General features: G+C 42.0%; 2 long non-coding RNA genes across 2 annotated transcripts; one reads left to right on the top strand and one right to left on the bottom strand.

Annotated features, from left to right (window-relative positions):
• Window positions 1–4,248: 4,248 nt before the first annotated feature.
• Window positions 4,249–16,503, bottom strand: LOC137158890 (uncharacterized). The gene is made up of 3 exons (XR_010921486.1): window positions 16,471–16,503; window positions 14,813–14,932; window positions 4,249–4,660 (listed from the first exon to the last, which is right to left on the bottom strand). It is a non-coding gene; the product is annotated as an uncharacterized lncRNA (long non-coding RNA).
• Window positions 12,018–17,873, top strand: LOC137158889 (uncharacterized). Its single transcript, XR_010921485.1, has 4 exons — window positions 12,018–12,109; window positions 12,230–12,314; window positions 13,469–13,570; window positions 17,828–17,873. It is a non-coding gene; the product is annotated as an uncharacterized lncRNA (long non-coding RNA).
• Window positions 17,874–18,466: the final 593 nt, after the last annotated feature.

Below are 18,466 nucleotides of genomic sequence, written 5' to 3'. Positions count from 1 at the left end.
GTGCAGACTGCCATGTGCCCTAACAGCTGCAGGCAGTGCCTGGCTTTCATCGTGGGGCACCAGTGCAGCTAGGCAATAATCACAGCCATAGCCTCGAACCGAGGTTGCAGGAGGAAGGCTCTAGCCTGGGAAGTGTCTAGGGTGGCCCCTACGAACTCTATACATTGCACCAGGGTTAGAGTCAATTTCTGCTCATTTATGAGCAGACCCAACCTGCTGCATGTGGCACAGGTGAGGGTCACACTGTCCTGTATGTGGGACCTGAACCTGCCCCTGATTAACCAGTCATCCAGGTAAGGGAAAATCTGCACCCCCCTGCGCCTCAGATGGGCAGCCACTACCACCATGCACTTGGTGAATACCCTGGGGGTGGACGAGAGGCCAAAGGGCAGGGCCGTAAATTGATAGTGGGAACCCGCCACCATAAATCGAAGGAAGCGCCTGTGGCTGGGAAGGATAAATACATGGAAGTATGCATCCTTCAGGTCGAGGGCGACATACCAATCTCCTGGATCCAAAGCAGGGATAATGGAGGCCAGGGAGACCATGTGGAACCTGAGCTGCTTGATGAATTTGTTTAGACGGCGCAGGTCTAATATGGGCCTCAAGCCCCCCCTCACCTTGGGGATGAGGAAGTATCTGGAATAGAATCCTCTCCCTATTTCGTTCTGGGGAACCGTTTCCACCGCCCCCATGTCAAGGAGGGTGATTACGTCCTGCAAGAGGAGTTGCTCGTGAGAGGGGTCCCTGAAGAGGGACGGGGGGGAGGGTTGTTTGGGGGGCGGGATGTGAGCTGTAGGGCGTATTCTCGGAGGACTATTCCAAGGACCCAATGGTCTGATGTAATGCTTGCCCATTCTTCGTAGAAGGGCTTTAATCTGTCTAAGAAAGGATAGGACGGATCCAGGGAGACAGTATGGGTGCCACCCTCAGGCACACCATCAAAATTGTCCTTTTCTATTACCTGAATCTTTGGGGGGCCCTTGGTGGGAGGCTGAGGACGAGCTAGGGGGCCAGTTACGCTGTCTGAACCTGTTTCTGTCTCTGCCCCTATTTGGCTGAAAGGGCCTAGGTGGTGGCCTAAGTTGTTGCTGTGCTTGGGGCCGTGACTGTCGCCTCGAGGCTTGGGGTGTATAGAGGCCCAAGGAACGAAGCGTGGCCCGCAAATTCTTAAGGCCATGCAGCTTCTCATCAGTTTTGTCTGAAAACAGGCCTGACCCATCAAAGGGGAGGTTCTGAATCGACTGCTGCACTTCCTGTGAGAGCCCCGAGGACTGCAGCCACGAACACCACCGCATGGCGATAGCAGAGACCATAGCCTTGCTTGCTGTGTGCATCATCACTGGCGGTTTGGAGTGCCGCCCCAGCCACCGTGATCCCCTCCTCAAGGACCGTGGCGAAGTCCACTGCCTGCTCCTGGGGCAACACCTCAGCAAACTGCCTGAGGGAGTCCCAGAGATTAAAGTTATATTTGCCCTGTAGGGCCTGGTGGTTTGAAATCCTGAACTGTAATGCCGCAGTTGAATAAACTTTTCTCCCAAACAAGTCCATTTTTTTTGTTTTCCTTGTTCTTGGGAGTGGAAACTTGGTACTCCTCCCTGTCCCTCTGACTGGCCGCATCCACCACTAGGGTTCCCAGGGCCGGGTGTGTAAAGAGGAACTCGAACCCCTCAGCAGGGACATAATATTTATTTTCGGCGCCCTTGGATGTAGAGGCTACCGAGGCAGGGGTTTGCCACAGGGCCTTAGGAAGCTTAAGGACCCTGTCATGAACTAGCAAGGCAACCCTTGATGGGCCCTCTGCCCCTAGAACACCGAAAAGGGTATCCTCCTCCTCTGATAGTTCCCTGACCTCCAGGTTCAAGTTAGAGGCCACCCTTTTCAGCAGCTCCTGGTGCGCCCTGAAGTCTCTCAGCGGCGCCCTGTGGTCCCTGGAGGCTGCTTTGTCTGGGAAGGGGGAGGAGGACTGTGGGTGCTCACCCCCCTGGTGATGGGGTGGCCCCGTGGAGGGTCTCTCCCCTGGGTCCGATTCCTCATCTGAAGAATGGTCCTTACGTTCTTTGTCTGGACTGCACCCCTGAGGATGGGACGGACACTGTCCCCTGTCCCATATGAACCCCCCATGGGCCCCAATAGGGCCATTGCCAGGGACCCTGGGGCCAACCCGGGGGTGGCATCGGCACTGGCTGATGAGCCTCCTGGTGGTGTCAGCTGGACCTTTGAGCGTCCTTGCCTTTCTGGGACCCAGAGCCACTGGAGTGGTGGTGTCGGGCCCGTCTCCAGCCTTTGCCGCTCCACTCCAGGGACTGACCCCTCGATAACTCCGAGGAGGCAGATGAAGATTGTCGCCATCTCCGCAAACTGTGCCGACGTGAAGAGGTGCGCTCCAAGGAGCTCGATGTGGAGGCCCATCATCTCAGCACCGACGACTTCTGGTGCTGCTTGCCCTTGGGGGACCAGGAACAGTGCCGTCAGGAGCCTCGTGGTGCCGAACCTGACTCTGAAGATTGGGATCTATGATGCGCTGGGGTGGGCAAGCTCTTCGGTGCCGGATTTCCCGCCGGTGACCAGGTTCGGTGCCGCCTGGATGAATAGCTCGGTGCCGGGGACTGGGAGCCTGAACTGCCCCTGTGACACGAGATGGCCCTCAAGCGACGTTGCCTTGCCTGTGCTGCCTCTGGCACTGGGGACCAACCTCGGTACCGTGGGAAGAATCTGCCTGACGAGCGGGACTTGGAGCTGAGAGGGGAGCTTCCACGCTCTACCCTCGGTGACCGTCCGGCAGGAGACTTTTCCACTCCTGTCGGGGGTCTCAACCAGCCTTCGGGGGGACCCAGCATGGGTTTGCCAAGGGACACCGGCCCTCTCTCTCTGGGCGGAGGGGGGGACAGAAAGGGGGGGCAAGGCCATCAGGGCTCTTGCCGCCTGACAAGCCTCTGGTGTTGACAGCACCTGCAAGGGCACTTTCCCACCCCGAGGAGTCGGTGGAGGCTCCCTGCTCGGAGATGCAGGCACCAGAGCAAGCTCTACGGGCCGTGGCTAGTGCACAGTGTGGAGGAGTGTGTGCGCACCGTGCACTGCCGCCTCATTTTCTTCAGCACCGGAGATGCCTCCCGCTGAGTTGACTCCGGTGCCGGTGGTGCACTCTGCACCGAGGAGATGCTCGGTGCCGAGGTGGAACGTGGCGGCTTGGAGGCCGGTCAGAGCGCCGCCTCTATCAAAATGGCTTTCAGCCTAATGTCCCGCTCTTTCTGAGTCCTAGGCTTGAAAGCTTTATAAATCCTACGCTTCTCCCTCCGATGCTGCTCTCCCAGGCACTTTGAGGCAGCAATCATGAGGGTCACTAACTGGAAAAGCCTTGCTGCAAGCGGCGCAAAGCTTAAAGCCAGGTGACCCGGGCATAGCCCGGCCACCCTAAGCCCCTAAGGGCTTTTATTCTTTATCACTAACTACTCTATTTAACAGTACTTAACACCTAACTAACTAAACAACAACAACAAAGTTCAACAAGGGGAGTGGTACTTGTGAGAAGCAAGAGACATTCCAGCAACCATCACAGGCGGAAAGAAGGAACTGAGGGACCGTAGGGTCGGCAGTGCCTCATATACCGCGGCATGAGCACGGAGCTCCAGGGGGCACTAGAGCTGACCCTACGGGGTCTGCTAAGGGGAAAAAATTCCGGGAACCGTGCACGCTGGCATGCACTCACCTATATTGGAATGGACATGAGCAATCACTCGAAGTAGAACTAAAGGTTTGGCTTCAGGACATGAGTAGAGCAAAAATAATACACAAAGAATGAAGTTTACTGTTTAAAAACATTCCTGAGTAGTACAGTCAGACAAAGGCTCAATCTTGCAAACCTTTACTTACACAAGAAGTCCTTATATATAGGTAGTTCCACTGAAGTCAATGGAGCTAATACCATAACACTTTGTAGTATCAGGCTCTACATCTACAACCCTTTATTTTTAATAAAGTTATTCTACCTGTTCTGTGTCTTCTGAAATTCTGAGATACACAACCAATGACCTATAAACTTCATAACAACAAAGAATATGATATTCTACTGCAGTTTTCTTGGTGGACTAAAATTATAGTTATTGTATTTTACACTCAACTATGCATAAAGTGTAGATGACCCTACTGAGGGTCATTTACCTTTATAGCTTTTTTTGTTATCTTTTCTCATTGCAAAGTCAGTACATCAAAAAGAAAGCAGTACACCAACCAAGGATATGAGTTTATAATATAATACAAATAGACAAAAATATAACAAAGTACTCTTGCCTCAGAAACTTCATTTTAAATTCCATAAAATGCCCATCAAAATTATTTTATGGGCTAAATTAAGGAAGCATCTGCTACAATGTGTTAATCTTTTCCCCTTAGTTTTCATAGTTAAATGTGCAGAAGTAATTGCCATTTGTAAAATGACCTTCATCCCAAATGATCTTAAAGTCTTTAAAAACTATATAGTACATAGACATCACTTCAGCCACTACCTCTGCAGATCTCTGTTGAGGGAAACAGGACCAGCTCTGTAGTACGTTCCTTCCTTTCCATCAAGCTTGTGGAAGTCATTCCATGGAGATCAACATCTAGGTTAGGGAGATCTGCCACATCCAGCAGACTTTACCCTTCCTCACCACAAAACTCTCTGTAGACACGTGGGGGAAATCAGCACAAGTTACTGCAGAGTGCACACCCAGTCTCTAGTAACTTGCTCTACTTCTCCCTCTGCACTGCAGAACCCATAACTGAAGGAGATTTTTAGGCAGCAGAGGAGAGGAAGGAGGAGCCTCTGCTAACACGCTTTTTCAGCAGCCATTTAATTTGTTTTGCTGAGTGGTATGTTAGAATAAACATTTGATGTGCAAAAATTCTATCACTCAAGAAATTAAAAGAATAAATAGCTGCTATTTTTGTGGGTTTTGCAAAAGCAAAGCTGTATGCACCCTCTGCTGGCCTTGTAGCAGCAGCTATATAAGAAAGAAAGAAATTAGTCAGGCCCCCTGTGAAGTCCTGACTAGAGCTGAGTGAAATACTAAAACAAAAAATATCCAGTTCAATTTGAAATTAAACCAATTTTTTAAACACATGTAAGAAATACCTTTGACTAAAAGGGTTTGATAAAGAACATCGGATACAGGTAAAGAGTAAAAAAAAACTACTTTTTATTTCTTTAACAGGTTTGCAAAGCTGGGCACAACTCCAGAACAAAAATCTATTCTGAAAGGAGCGCGCCCCTCCTTTATTATTCAGCAGTATATATTTCCTATCCCGGCCGAAAGAATCCCTCCCTTCGTTCCCCATTGGCTGGGTACTAAAAGGTTTACACCTTTCGCGACCGCCTACTACATACATTGTCTTTTTCCTACAAACGTCATTCCATGTTCATGCTAATGAACCAATTTTCTATGCAGGGTGTGTGATAATATTCTAACACCTCATTACGCATGCGTCTTTTAGGGTGCCTTTTTGACCTTTAATTAACGGGATTGTTTAGTCAAGGGTTTTCCTTTCAAGGAAGACAACTCCCGACTACTGGGCCCGTTAATTAACCTAGGTTGGCACATAGCCTTAGCAAAAGCAGGAAGACCTTGGTTTCTTTGTCTTGTGATTTGCCCCTTATCTGTATCCAGGCGCTTGATGTCTGTTCGGCCTTCAAAACTTCTTTATCTATTAGCCCCCCCCCCCTTCTTTTCTTTCTCACGCATTTCTTAGGCTTGAAGCTGATTAAGTAACTTTCTAAGTTAATATATGCATATAGCAAAAGTATTACTTTTCTATACCTACAACTATTTTATTTCTTTTAGTCTTTTAACTCTTTCACACAGTTAATCAAATTTTTAAAAAATCATTTTGAATAACAACCATTTTGGGTCAACTCATTTTTAAAAAATTTTTTTCAGTCAACTAAAAACAATTTTTTTTTTTATTTCTTCATTTTGATTTGACTGTTTTGGGGTTTTGTCACCCTTTTATATAGAGGGAAGGACAAATTTGAAAATCAAATGCTGTTTTATTGATCAAAACAAAATATTTTGACTTTTTTGGAGGAAAAAAACGTTCAGCCAGAACTATTTGTTGAATTTGACCCAAATTCATGAATAGTTTCAGGGACCTGAAAAATGCATTTTTCAGCAACATTTCTGTTCGTCAAAAAAAAATTGCCCAGCTGTGTTCTGACAAACTCCCATTAGATGAGGATGTAGGACTAACACTAATCCCATTTATGCGATGGGATACAAAGATATTTTGGCATGTTATGGCCTCTACATAAACAACTTATTGCTAAACAAACAAACAAACAAAAAAAGTTAATTTCAGTTCCATTCAAAATGCAGAGGAGAAAAATAAATCAGATTTTGTAAAATGGAAAAGGACAAAATCACTAACTGGAAAAAATGGTATCTGCATTTTTATGAATGTTACAAAACAATGGAAAACAAGAAAAAGTAAGTAGGACCAGTTACTTGTATGTTCTTTTCATTAAGATGAAGACCCTAGCCATCTAAAGCAAAGATATTCCCAATTTAGTTTGAGGCTTACCCCCTTTTAAATTATTTTGTATTGAGCACTGAAAGGATGGTTGGTGCTGTACAACACTTATGGTCACTGAACAAAAGAACTTAAAATCTAGTTATAAGCTTCTGAAGCAAAGTTTTTATGGATGAAAACTGGGAAGAAGCTCTGCAGGCCATGAAGTCTGATAAACTTTTATCCTTCTATAAATATGCATCCAGCTGCAGAAGAGATTTTCAGTTCTTTACTTCACAACAGACAAGCCCAAACTGAAATCTGAGATCCAAACATTCATGAACATTTGGGAACATTCAGGTCAGCATACCAACTTTGAGCCTTCAGAAATAGGTGCTCAGTGTTCAATTAATACCCAACCTGTATTTGGGGCCAGATTTAAGTCTCTTTTGCTAATTCTTGCTCCTTCACTCTAGGCTCAAAGCAAAAGACCAAAATGCTTCCTTAGTAGTTTCCTCATCTGAAAGCACACTCATCATATTCCTTCCTAGCAGGAAACAGCTAAAGAATACATTTGTGTTAAAAGTCCAGAGACCATAAGACTAAACTCAAAAGTTGAGTAACATATGAGATGGTACAACACACTGCTGTTCATTCACTCTAAACTAAAGATTATATTACAATGGATTATCCCTGAACGTATTTAGCAAAAATGCTAACAGGAATATGGATTAATACACTACAAGAAGGCTACCTAGGGTAATGCAGTATTAGAGACATCACAATATTGTATACATTAAGCTGTAAGAGACTTGGCAGACTGTCACCAGAGCAATCAAACACCCCAATATTGTTTGGCACCAGATAGTAAACATTCTTCTAAACACTGAATTTTATAGCCCAGTAATATATGGTACCTAATTTAAGCAGTGTTTCATGAAATAGGGGCGGCAGTATTTTGTGGTCTGTGTGTCAGTTAAGTGCTTGTTATGCACTTTTTTTGGCTATTAAATCACCATGACACTGCCAGTTTATAGTAAAGCACAGCCCTAGGCTTTGTATCACTGATGAAAATAGCATTGTATGTAACATGCCATAAACCACAAGATATTAACTCCATCTTCATTTTTAACACATTTTTATTTGTATGTTTGCTCACATATGCTGTCAAACAATGAAAGTAACTGCATCTATTTCTCTCATCCCAGAAATACAAAGTTTTAAAAAATTGTATCATACTCTAAAATCTCTGTGATTATTCTTTCTTATAAGTGCTTCTTTTCTTTCAAACTTTCAGAGTGCTGGTTGCTAGGAATTAGTCACAATTCTTTATATATGTGATTATAGCAATATTTCTGTCACAGATGTACATATTAAAGTTTTATCTCATTTAATCCACTAATTGATTTATGGTCAAAAAGTCCTCCAGATTGTGTCATAAATCTCATGTTCATGAGTACTATATTCTGTGTTTTAACCTCTACTTTAGTTGACAGATCTGAAAAATGACATAGTACATGACTGCCCAGTGACTATTCATGTTTGGATGGTAAAATGGCCAAATTATTCCAGCTAATACACCCTCTCTGATCTATTCTGATGGTATGAGGCAAATTAGTATGTTTGTTCATCTCAAGTGAATGGTATTAGACTATGTCACCTTTTAAGAGCTCTTCTAACCGTCATACACAAAAGGTGAATCTATTAAGCTGCTCTTATGCAGCAAAGCCTCTTACCAACAGAACATAAATTCATCTTTTTGTACATATGTACTACTTATATCTGCATAATCTAGCTGTGACAAGAATTATGAAGGAATGGTAGCACCTGTAAGCCATTTGTCTTCTAGTTAGTAGCTTCCTAAGTAGAAAGCTTCATAAAGCCTTCATGTCATACACAAGTCTTACTCCCAGTAGTTTTCCATATATCTTATTGCTTTGATGGATTAGACCATCATCATTATGGTTTAGGGTGCCTCACTCACCCATACCCAATAATTTGTTCCAACACCAGCATAATGTAGTGGGATGGGCACCGTGATGTTGGAGAGCCTTGGAGTGGTCATTTTCAATGCCTGATTCTCCACTTCCTTTCTTCTTATGGAGCTGTTTACACCTGCGCAAAGTGAGTATAAAAATGTGAAATGCTACATCCACTTTACATTGGTGTAAATGACTCCACAATGGTCTTGTCTTCACTAGGAAAAAGTTGTTTTAATGTGGCAACTAAGACATTAAACCCCTAGTGAAGACAAGGTGGTCACAGTTTTAATCTACATTATCTGGTTCAGATAAACTCTAGGCTTCCCCCCCTATAGTTTACCTCCACCAGTTAAAATGGGTTAAAACTACAACAGCCTGAACAGCTGTTCAGGGAGTGTGTAGACTGTAACCACCTGGAGTTACAGTGCAATCAATTAACTCAAGAGAAAAATTCTAAGGTAGACATAGCCACAGCCTGTGCACGCACATGTGAGGGGCTGAGCCAGAGCCAGCTATCAGCTAGGTGCATATTCTGTTTCTAAATGACCAGCTGTGTTTGGCAAGGGCCATCACTGAGCAGAGAGTGCCCGCGGGAGGGGGAGAAATGCCAAATTGGGTGGGTGAGGCCACCCTGGCTCTCTCTGCTGCATTGCCAGGGTTACAACATCCATGCAGCTGTAAGGCAGGTCAGGGCTCTGCCAGCATGGGCCACAGAGGGGGAGCCTGCTGGGAGGATAATGGTGGGAGCCAAGAGATAGGGTGACCTCCGTGAGTCTCAACCCAGCACCCCTGGGGGGCAAAACTCGGAACAGGCAATTGACAGCAGCTCACCAAACACTCCCTCCCCACACTTCCCTTCCCTCCTGTCTCCTTCCTTTCCCTTCTGCCCCCATTCCCTCCCCGCACTCCCCTTCCCTTCTGCCCCCACCCCTCTCAGGCCAGGCACATTCTAGTCCCCCCACACCCCACGGCCGGCGCGCGGGGGCGGCCTGGCGCTGTGACGAGCGTCAGCTACAGCTGTGTCGCCAGCCGGCGCAGCCTGCTCGCCGAGCTCAGCCTGCGGGGGGGCTGTTTCCGGGTACAGACCCCGCCCCACTCCCCAGCGCCCATCCCAGCTCCAGGCCCAGGGCTCCCTGCCCGCCCTCTCGCCGCTGTAGGGTGGAGCACGATGACACCACATGCTGAGCCGGCCTCTTGGGGCTCCGCGCGGCCGCCCTGGGGCTGTTGGTTGGGCTCGTGTAACGGCTCGAATCCATGTCAGTGCAGGGGACGGCGCGCGGTGGCCCGGGGCCGGGGATATCTGTAACGGGCGGGAAATGCACCCTCCCCACACACACACACAAATCTCCCTCACACACCCCTCCACACAGAGAAAATCTCCCTCCTCCCCTCACCTCCTCTCTCTCCCTCCTTCACACACAAATCTCCCTCACACCCACACACACAAACCTCTCACACAGAGGGAGAAATCTCCCACTCACACACACAAACCCTCCCCACACAGAAATCTCTCATATCTCCATAACAAAGAAAGCTGTCTCCCACAGTCACACACACAGAGAAATGACATATATGGCCAGAGAAATTCTCTCTCTCTCTCACTCACTCACTCACTCACTCACTCTCTCACACACACACAAACTAAAATGAAATGCTCTCTTCTTGGGCTGCACAACATAAATTGCTGTCCCACTCCCAGCAGGGAATGCATTTTCCCCACACCACTCTTCACCTGGCTCCTATGATCACTGTTTACTGACTATAGGCCCAGGGCACCTGGGTTCACCAACACCCGGCAGGATCATGTGCCATGTCTGTGACAAGGCATTTACTTTGCTTTGCAACATAAAAACCTTTGTATGGCTTTGCTACCTGCACATAATTCATGTCAGCCTGCCCATTGCACCAGCTCCAGAAGCAGAAGGGATTGTTAAAAAACTTGAAATGAAAAAATATTACTTGTATCAGAGTTTAATGGTTGGCAGGGGTACAAGCAATTATTGCTTTATTCAAATAGCAGTGTTACATCAGGCAGTAGGTAAAGGTTTATAAGTGCTAAGCACCCACAAGGCTAGATTTAAAAAGAAAACCCAAAACTCAGTGCCCAGCAGCTCCCATTGACACACTTTGAGTTTTGTGCCTTTTTTTTTTTTTTTTTTTTAAATCTCACCCATTAGCGTTATTTAAATGGTGAATGAAAAACTGAGCTAACATTATAAGCATAAGCCATTAATTAATCAGGAGCAGAACACTTGGGGTAGGAAAGGTTGCAGAGTTTCCTAAAAGTGCTGTTTTTTTGTGATTACCATGCAGCTATGACTTTCCAGTTTGTAATCTTTATGACCAAATCAGTTAGTTTATGGCACTGTAAAAAGTGGATCTAAACAAAAAGTTTTCTGCCAGAAACTGCAGTTACCTTTTATATTTCATTTACAAAGACCAAGTAACTGGGAATCACAGTACTTGCTAATGTGCTGTCAAACTTTCAGTGTGGGATACTCCATTCTTTCTTTCCCCCCCCTCTAGCCACCTGTGCTAGAAATGCCAGATCATATGAAACCTTGCCTTTACAGCAATATCAAGCTGACTCTTCCCACAGCCTAAAACATGATGCTTTAAAACCCAAACATTGTTAGTGGAGTCTAGTTTTTGCATTCAGCAGTTTTGATAATATTCAGCAAATATACACACCCACACATTGATTTTAAAGAGGTTTCTGCTGTGTATGAGCTTGATGAGTTAGTGACTATATATATATATATATATATATGGAGCTATACATATATCCATTCCGTTTATAATATATATTTTGGGGTAGTTCTGTGATATATACAACCTCCTTTAATAGTAACAAAGGCATCAAGCTTATATACTACAGAAACCTCTCCAAAACAAAGTTCAGGGAGTGCCATGCTTTTTTGTTTTTAACTGAATTAGATCCTTGTTTAGAAGTAATAAACATACTTAATTAAATCTCAGTCTGCTACAGTACATTATAAATATAAACCTAATTCAGATATGTGCTGTTTCAACCTGTTGCTAAATATTGCCCATATTTATAAACATTACATTTATTTCTCCTAAACAAAGACTAACTCTCAGTAGTTTAATTTTAGGAAGCTGCTTCATCAGTGGTAAATTTAGTTCTTCACAAAGGCTTGAAAAAAATCACAGCTCAAGTTGGAAGGTAAAGCCTTAGTTGTAAGTTGTTTTTTTTAAACAGGTCAAATTTTTTTCTGTAAAACTGATTGCTGCATAGTGAGGATTTTAGATAATCAAGGTTCAAGTCTAATCATCAAACAGAAGTTTAAAAGAAGATACTGGTCTCATTTCATGAGACTCCTTTTGTAATTACCCTAGTGGAGTCATTACAAAATCACATACACTTGATGTCTCTAGCCATATCTATTAGCACTTCACTTTCCTACACCCTAAATTTACACAAATCCACTCAAAATTAGTTTTCTCTGAGATTTAACTATTAAAACTCCATCTCAAGTGGGATATAAAGGAGTTTCTACTGTTTGTAAAATGCTAAGTCATCCAGAAGCACTTATGATATTGTAGAGTTTCAAGTCTTAATGGTTTTGCTTTGGAAGGGAAAATATTATTCACTGGTTTTATTGTCCAGTTCAGTGCTCAATGTAAATGCTTAATTACATTCCTTTTCTTTCACTGCTTTTTGGATTGTTAGTATATGACATGTGAACCAAGTGAGAAGTTTAAATAATAATACCTGTTCTATTAATATATCTTTTTCTAAGCGTTGTGTACCATGCCCTGCTTACTAATGGAATTATATACTTATGTGCGACAAACACCACCTTAGACAGCACTTACCTTAAAGAGGTAAGAAAAAAAATTTCAGAATATTTTGATGCAAGTTTTTATCAAAACCATCAATTTACTAATGCTTTGAAATGTTCCATTCTTACCCTTTGGTCTACATTGATTGATTACATGCACTGTAAGGTCAATGTGTGTCAGCTTTCTTCAGCCTTATCAGATAAAAGTATTGTTTCATGTAATGCATTTGTTTAACATCCCTGCCCCTGTGCTTCAAAAGCCTTGCTTGTGTTAAAGAAATAATATTAGTTGTCCTCCAATTTCAGGTTTAAAAGAGTCTCTTTTTCCTCTCATGACATCATTATAGCAAATGTGTGTCCATGCCTTCTCATCAAAAAAGGGTATGGTTAATGCTGGTTGGCTAGGTACAAGGGGAGAGTTAGCCCATATGGGACAGGAGAATTTTAATTATTGCTAGAGCAACACAAGAAGTGTTCCAGTGCATTTGTAACACTAAAAGGTACTCTAGCGTGTATTCAATCAGTCCTATGTACTATATGTTATAGTTGCCTTATTGAAATGCCACTGTTTTCAGCTTGCCAGTACTCATTTGCAGGCCTAGAATGAAAATAATGTTCTCACATAAAAAAAAGTAAAGCTAGTTTGGTCTCTTCTCCTGTGGTAACTACTTTCCTGTATGACCTTCTGCTCTTTTCTCTCTCTCCCCTCCACTTTGCCATTCTATCTTCAGGTATGGAGGATAAGGACAAACTTCAGTCTGCTTTCCCGCTCCTTCTCATATCTATTTTATTGTGTTCTATTTAGGTTTGTACACCTTGCCTGTCACCATGGCATGGCTACTCTTCCCTTATCTTCAGCTTTGTGTTTTTGAATGCGCGAACAGGGTCACCTTAGCAATGCATCCACATAAGTGACAGTTGTATAGCCTGGAATGAATATCAGTTGTACTGCAGATAAAAAAAAATAGATATTTTATACACACTGATGTTTTTGAGGTTCTGCAGAAATATTGTGGCTACATACATCCATGCATTTGTGTAGCCTAATGTTCTTTAACTATGCAAGTTTGCATATAGGGATTATGTTGGCTAGTTACATTTTTAAAGCACCATAACAGCTTTTAGCCTGAATTTAAGAAGTTAATGTGACATTTTATTTTAGCTATATCAAGATAATTCTTTCATTAATTTCTCCAGATTTGCAACGCTTTCATTAGTAGCCTCTTGATATCACAAGTGGCCTTTGCTCATCCTTTTGAATTCAACACAGATTTTCAACAGATGCTGAGAAAATACCTGGTAGGTAATCCTCAAAACTATAAAATCAAGTTTACTTCTATGGCTGCCACACAGCATTAGAGAACGGACATTGTGTAGTCTATCTTGGCAGAGCACATGCAAGGGAAAAAAGAATTCACAAACATTTATTTAGAGATCTGATTTTCTCAGTAAAAGAACTATTGTCTTTATTTACCAGAACAGTAAGTTGAGGTTTTATAGAAAACTTGTCTAGAAAAACTAGTTAATATTTTACTAGAGTAACTAGAACTTAGTTTAAACAGTCCTTTTCCACTGCGTCATCTGATAACACACACATATCTTACAAAGAGCAGAGGAAGAGAAAGAGAGAGAGGGAGATGTGTGCAAGGTAAGTATTTTAAATGTAATCTTTGATCTTTTAGGTGTGTTTTTGGTAATATAGAATTACCATATTATCAATGTAGTAAAAAGTTAAATTATAGATACAAGAAACTATTAGAAGGTTTTTAAATCAGTATTGCATTGCAATCAGGAGGAGGTATAATTAGTTACACTTTACTGAAAGAATAAGTAACCTCAAACTTAGCATCTGTTATTACTTTCAAAGGAGACTAATTGTACCTAGCGTGCTTAGAAATAGATTCTTTACTATTGTATTGTGCAGATAGCATTTTGGAAATTACACTCCCCTCTCCCCCCACATAAAGACATTCCTATTAATTTATTAGAGAGTTTTCTAAATACAGAGTTTATCAAGTACTGTACTGTTCCTAAATGTACTTGATGCAAAAAAAAATTTTTTTTAGTACCTGAATACATGAGGATATAATGTGAAGTTTATACTGTTGCTACAAAGTCTCATTTTATTCTGTGCCAAATTGATCAAATTTTCAACACAGTGGGCCAGATTGTCATCTCTGCAGGTACACACTAGCACAGAGGACTTGAAATTCGGGAATTTTCACAGAGTTTCCACCTTAGCATTCCATTACAAGGGGGGGTCTTGAAACCCATGGATTCTCCATGTTCTTTATGGAGATCCTTAAGGTGTGCATATTGCTTCTTGCTCTTGGCACCTAGATTCCATGGCAGCAAGGTTTCCTACCTGCCTCCGTCCCCCAAAACACTTTGAAATCCTCAGCTAGACTGCACTGTAAGTAAGTGGGGGTAGGGTGCTACATTGAGGTCAGCATTATATTACACAACCTTGGTAGAAGAAATGTTATAGAGTATCTTACCTCCTCATAACCTTCCCATAAGCCCATTGAGTGATTTCCTTACCGATAGAGGAGAAAGGATTTTCTATCCCCTTTTCCATATGCAACATGCACTGGACCTCCCTCCATTCAAGGAAGCAGATAAGACAATCTAGTCCTTCATTTTCATCATCCAGAAAACCAGCTGTTTAACAACAGGATTTACATTTTTTATTCAAAAAATAATACTGCATCAAGCATGCAGCAATAGGCTTACATTTTGAGAACTTAAGCATGCAAATATAGGTTGGTATGAAGTAGGTTTTAATGCTTTCACAACTTATATAGCCAAATATCAATTTTTTTTTTGTAATTCTCAATATGTTTTTACTGCATTACTGGAAAAAACATTGGGAGCCCTCTGGTGGCCAAAGTTATAGTGTCACAATTCTGCAGTTAGGCACATGCCTGGCTTAAATGCAAATTCTCATCTGAGTGATCAGATGTCCCAATTTTATAGAGACAGTTCCAATATTCAGGGATTTGTCTTATATAGGTGCTTATTACCCTCCACCCCTTCCTGATTTTTCCACATTTGTTATCTGGTCATCCTACATCTGAGTAAAGTTTAGCACATGCCCAAGGTCCCAATCCTGCAACAAACTCTACACAGTCAAACTCCTGTTCCCATACAGATTCCCTAGGAAATCAGTGGGGCTCCACAAGGGTTGCTAATTTTGGTTGGACTTATTTCTGCAGGTTTCATCACATGACAGGCTTTAATTAAAGATTAATCTTTAATTCCTGAGACTCCAGGACTATCCAGGAGGGTTGGCAACCTTAGTCGCTCTACATAAGTACAGGGATCTGCCCACAAAGAGCATTTTGCAGGCTTGGGCCTAAATCTCAATATTGCTAAAAATAGCTATCAAGCCAGAGCCAAACATAAATGGCAGAAATCAAAAGCTTTCACACAGTTCTTAATGTTCATGTAATTATTGCCTTAAAAGAAAAAGCAGCCATTTTATGCATGAAATATTTTGAATCAGAAGGAGCTCTCTCTGAACACTGAAGAGGCCCATTCTAAAATGTGTTGGATGAAAAAAGCTAAATCATGTAAGAGTCATATTAATAGCTTAATTCTTCCATGCAATTAAAATTAAATTAATGTAGAAATAGAACTAAAATCCATTAAATATCAATTAGAATATATAGCTTCTAAAATTTCTCCTATAACAAGGCAGGGTGGCTCCTGCCTGAACATAGTTCTCTAGCACAGTGGTTCTCAACCAGGGGTACGAGAGGTCTTCCAGGGTTACATCAACTCATCTAGATATTTGCCTAGTTTTACAACAGGCTACATAAAAAGCACCAGCAAAGTCAGTACAAACTAAAATGTCATACAGACAATGACTTGTTTATATTGCTTTATATACTCTACACTGAAATGTAAGTATAATATTTATATTCCAATTGATTTGTTTTATAATTATATGGTAAAAATGAGGAAGTCAGCAATTTTTCAGTAATAGTGTGCTGTGACACTTGTATTTTTGTCTGATTTTTGTAAGCAAGTAGTTTTTAAGTGAGATGAAACGGGGGGTATGCAAGACAAATCAGATTCCTGAATGGGGTACAGTAGACTGGAAAGGTTGAGTCACTGCACTAGCAGACTGTTTGGAGCACGGTTTACAACTACAAGCTTTTCTTATGGAAATGAGCTGGAACACAAAATCCACCTACCTCACTGTAGAGAGAGAGAAAAAATACCATTCTTCCAACAAGGCCTGGAGAAACAATCCCTGTGGTTAGGGTATATGGTAGGCACTGGAATTCTGGGTAATCCTGCCCTCAGGGGGCAAGGAAAGGACTTGTTGACAATTCATTTTATAAAAGGTGTCTGAAGCAGAACTAAAAGTAATGCTTTGCCTAACATGTATTTGAGCCTACTTATTCTCTGGAGAAGCAGGAAGGTATTCAAGGTTTAGGGTTAGAAAACATTGAGTTATTATTTCTTTGGTGCAAGTAGTTGTTGTAAGGGGTAATATAGCCACATGGGGTGCAGAAGCTGTCAGAAGTTTCCATTTTACCTTTGATCAAAAGGAAAGTATGTAGTTGCAATTGTTGTTCTCAGAAAAGAGCAAATAATTCTCTCTCCTTCCCTCCATCATTGGGCTTATATTTTTTTAAATTACGTCCAATGGTTGAGGCAGTTACTGGCAAGGATTAATGGGCATTAAGTATGGGTATGCCAGCTGCTGGTCAGGTGCTTTAACAATTCAGCATTTGGAGCTGCTAAAATTCTGCAAGTAGTCATGTCTATAAAGCTTGGACCCTTGGGTGGGGCTCTATTAGAACTACTATATTCCAACTACACCAGTTACAAGGAAATGATTTTCTTTTCTAGATCTCTTATTGTATTAAGACATCATGTTTATGATCTGAAGAGGTGTTAATCATTTAGTTGCTCTCTAATAAGTGTTATTATTCAATTAGCCTGGTGTGAATAGGAAAAAAAAGGCAGGAGGTACATCAATATCTGATTTAGGGCTATATTGTCACCTGTGCTGGGAGTGGAGGAATACCAGATGGAGTCTGGGATATTTTGTTAAATCATTGACCCCTTGGTTTCTGCAATCCAGGAGGATTCAGATATACTAGGAATTTTCTTAATTAGTAAGAAAACTTACAGTGCAGAGAAGACTGAAGAGTTCTCTGAAAGTATTACCAGTCCTTCCTCTTGGAGGTGACCTGCAAAGGATATTTAAACGTTGCATTGTCTGGTTTACTTATGACAAATAATTTAAAAAAGGCTTTAGGCCCTTTTTAATTAAAAAAAAATAAATCATGGAATGTTGTTCTACTTGCTTCTTACTCAAAAAAAATCAGGGATGTCCTGTCTAATCTTGCTGGAAGATTTAGAGGAAGTATATTGTAAACTTAATACCTTCAATCAAAGGGGCATACGTGTTAAACATTTAAGATATCCTTTCCCTGGTTGAGCCCTAACTTACATATCCTCCCACACCCCCAACCTTTCTTTTTTTTTATCATAAAGAAGTAAGAAGAGTGATAAGCACTATTTTTTTTTCCATGGCAGGTATCCTGTAAGCAAGTGGATAATCCATTTTATAAGATGACAGGTGAGGGTCTAATTGACTAGATTTGGAAGTTCTACCCTAATTCAGTTTTTTTAAACTGTAGGGTAAATCTTCACTAGTACTGTGAATTGGAGTTATATGGCTAACACCCTGCTCCAAGAGAGTAGTGCTCCAACACGGGAGGTTGTATTTTGTGTTTCCAGCTGTTTTAATTATTGAAAGTTGGTAAAGTAGCATCTGTAACAAAAACCCTTCTTTCTTCTGTGCAGATGGAGTATAATAGGAAGTCAGCTGATATTACAGTTTCTACTCTGCAAATTCAAGTTGGTGATGTAAAAAATGTTATGACCCAAAATATTGATAAGGTTTTGCAAAGAGAAGAAAAGCTGAGTGAACTTGTTGACAGAAGTGATGATCTCCAAACAGCGGTAAATTACATCACTTCTCATTCAACATATGTGCTTGGCTGACTTCTTTATTTCTTTGCAGTGGTTCTATAGCTTCATAGTCTTTGTATTAGAATAATTGTGTGGTATTTTCAAAAGTGCCGAAGCAATTGAGGAACTTTTGACAATGCCACTCGTTGATATCCATACCTGAGAGAAGATTTGGCCACTAGAGCTAGATCAGAGCCACAA

This window comes from Emydura macquarii, unplaced genomic scaffold (assembly GCF_026122565.2).
Source record: "Emydura macquarii macquarii isolate MOO-44397 ecotype Brisbane River unplaced genomic scaffold, CSIRO-AGI_Emac_v2 contig_1790, whole genome shotgun sequence".
Lineage (NCBI taxonomy): Eukaryota > Metazoa > Chordata > Testudines > Chelidae > Emydura > Emydura macquarii.
The sequence above is the reverse complement of the archived record's forward strand: the minus strand, read 5'-3'. Positions and strand labels throughout refer to the sequence as shown.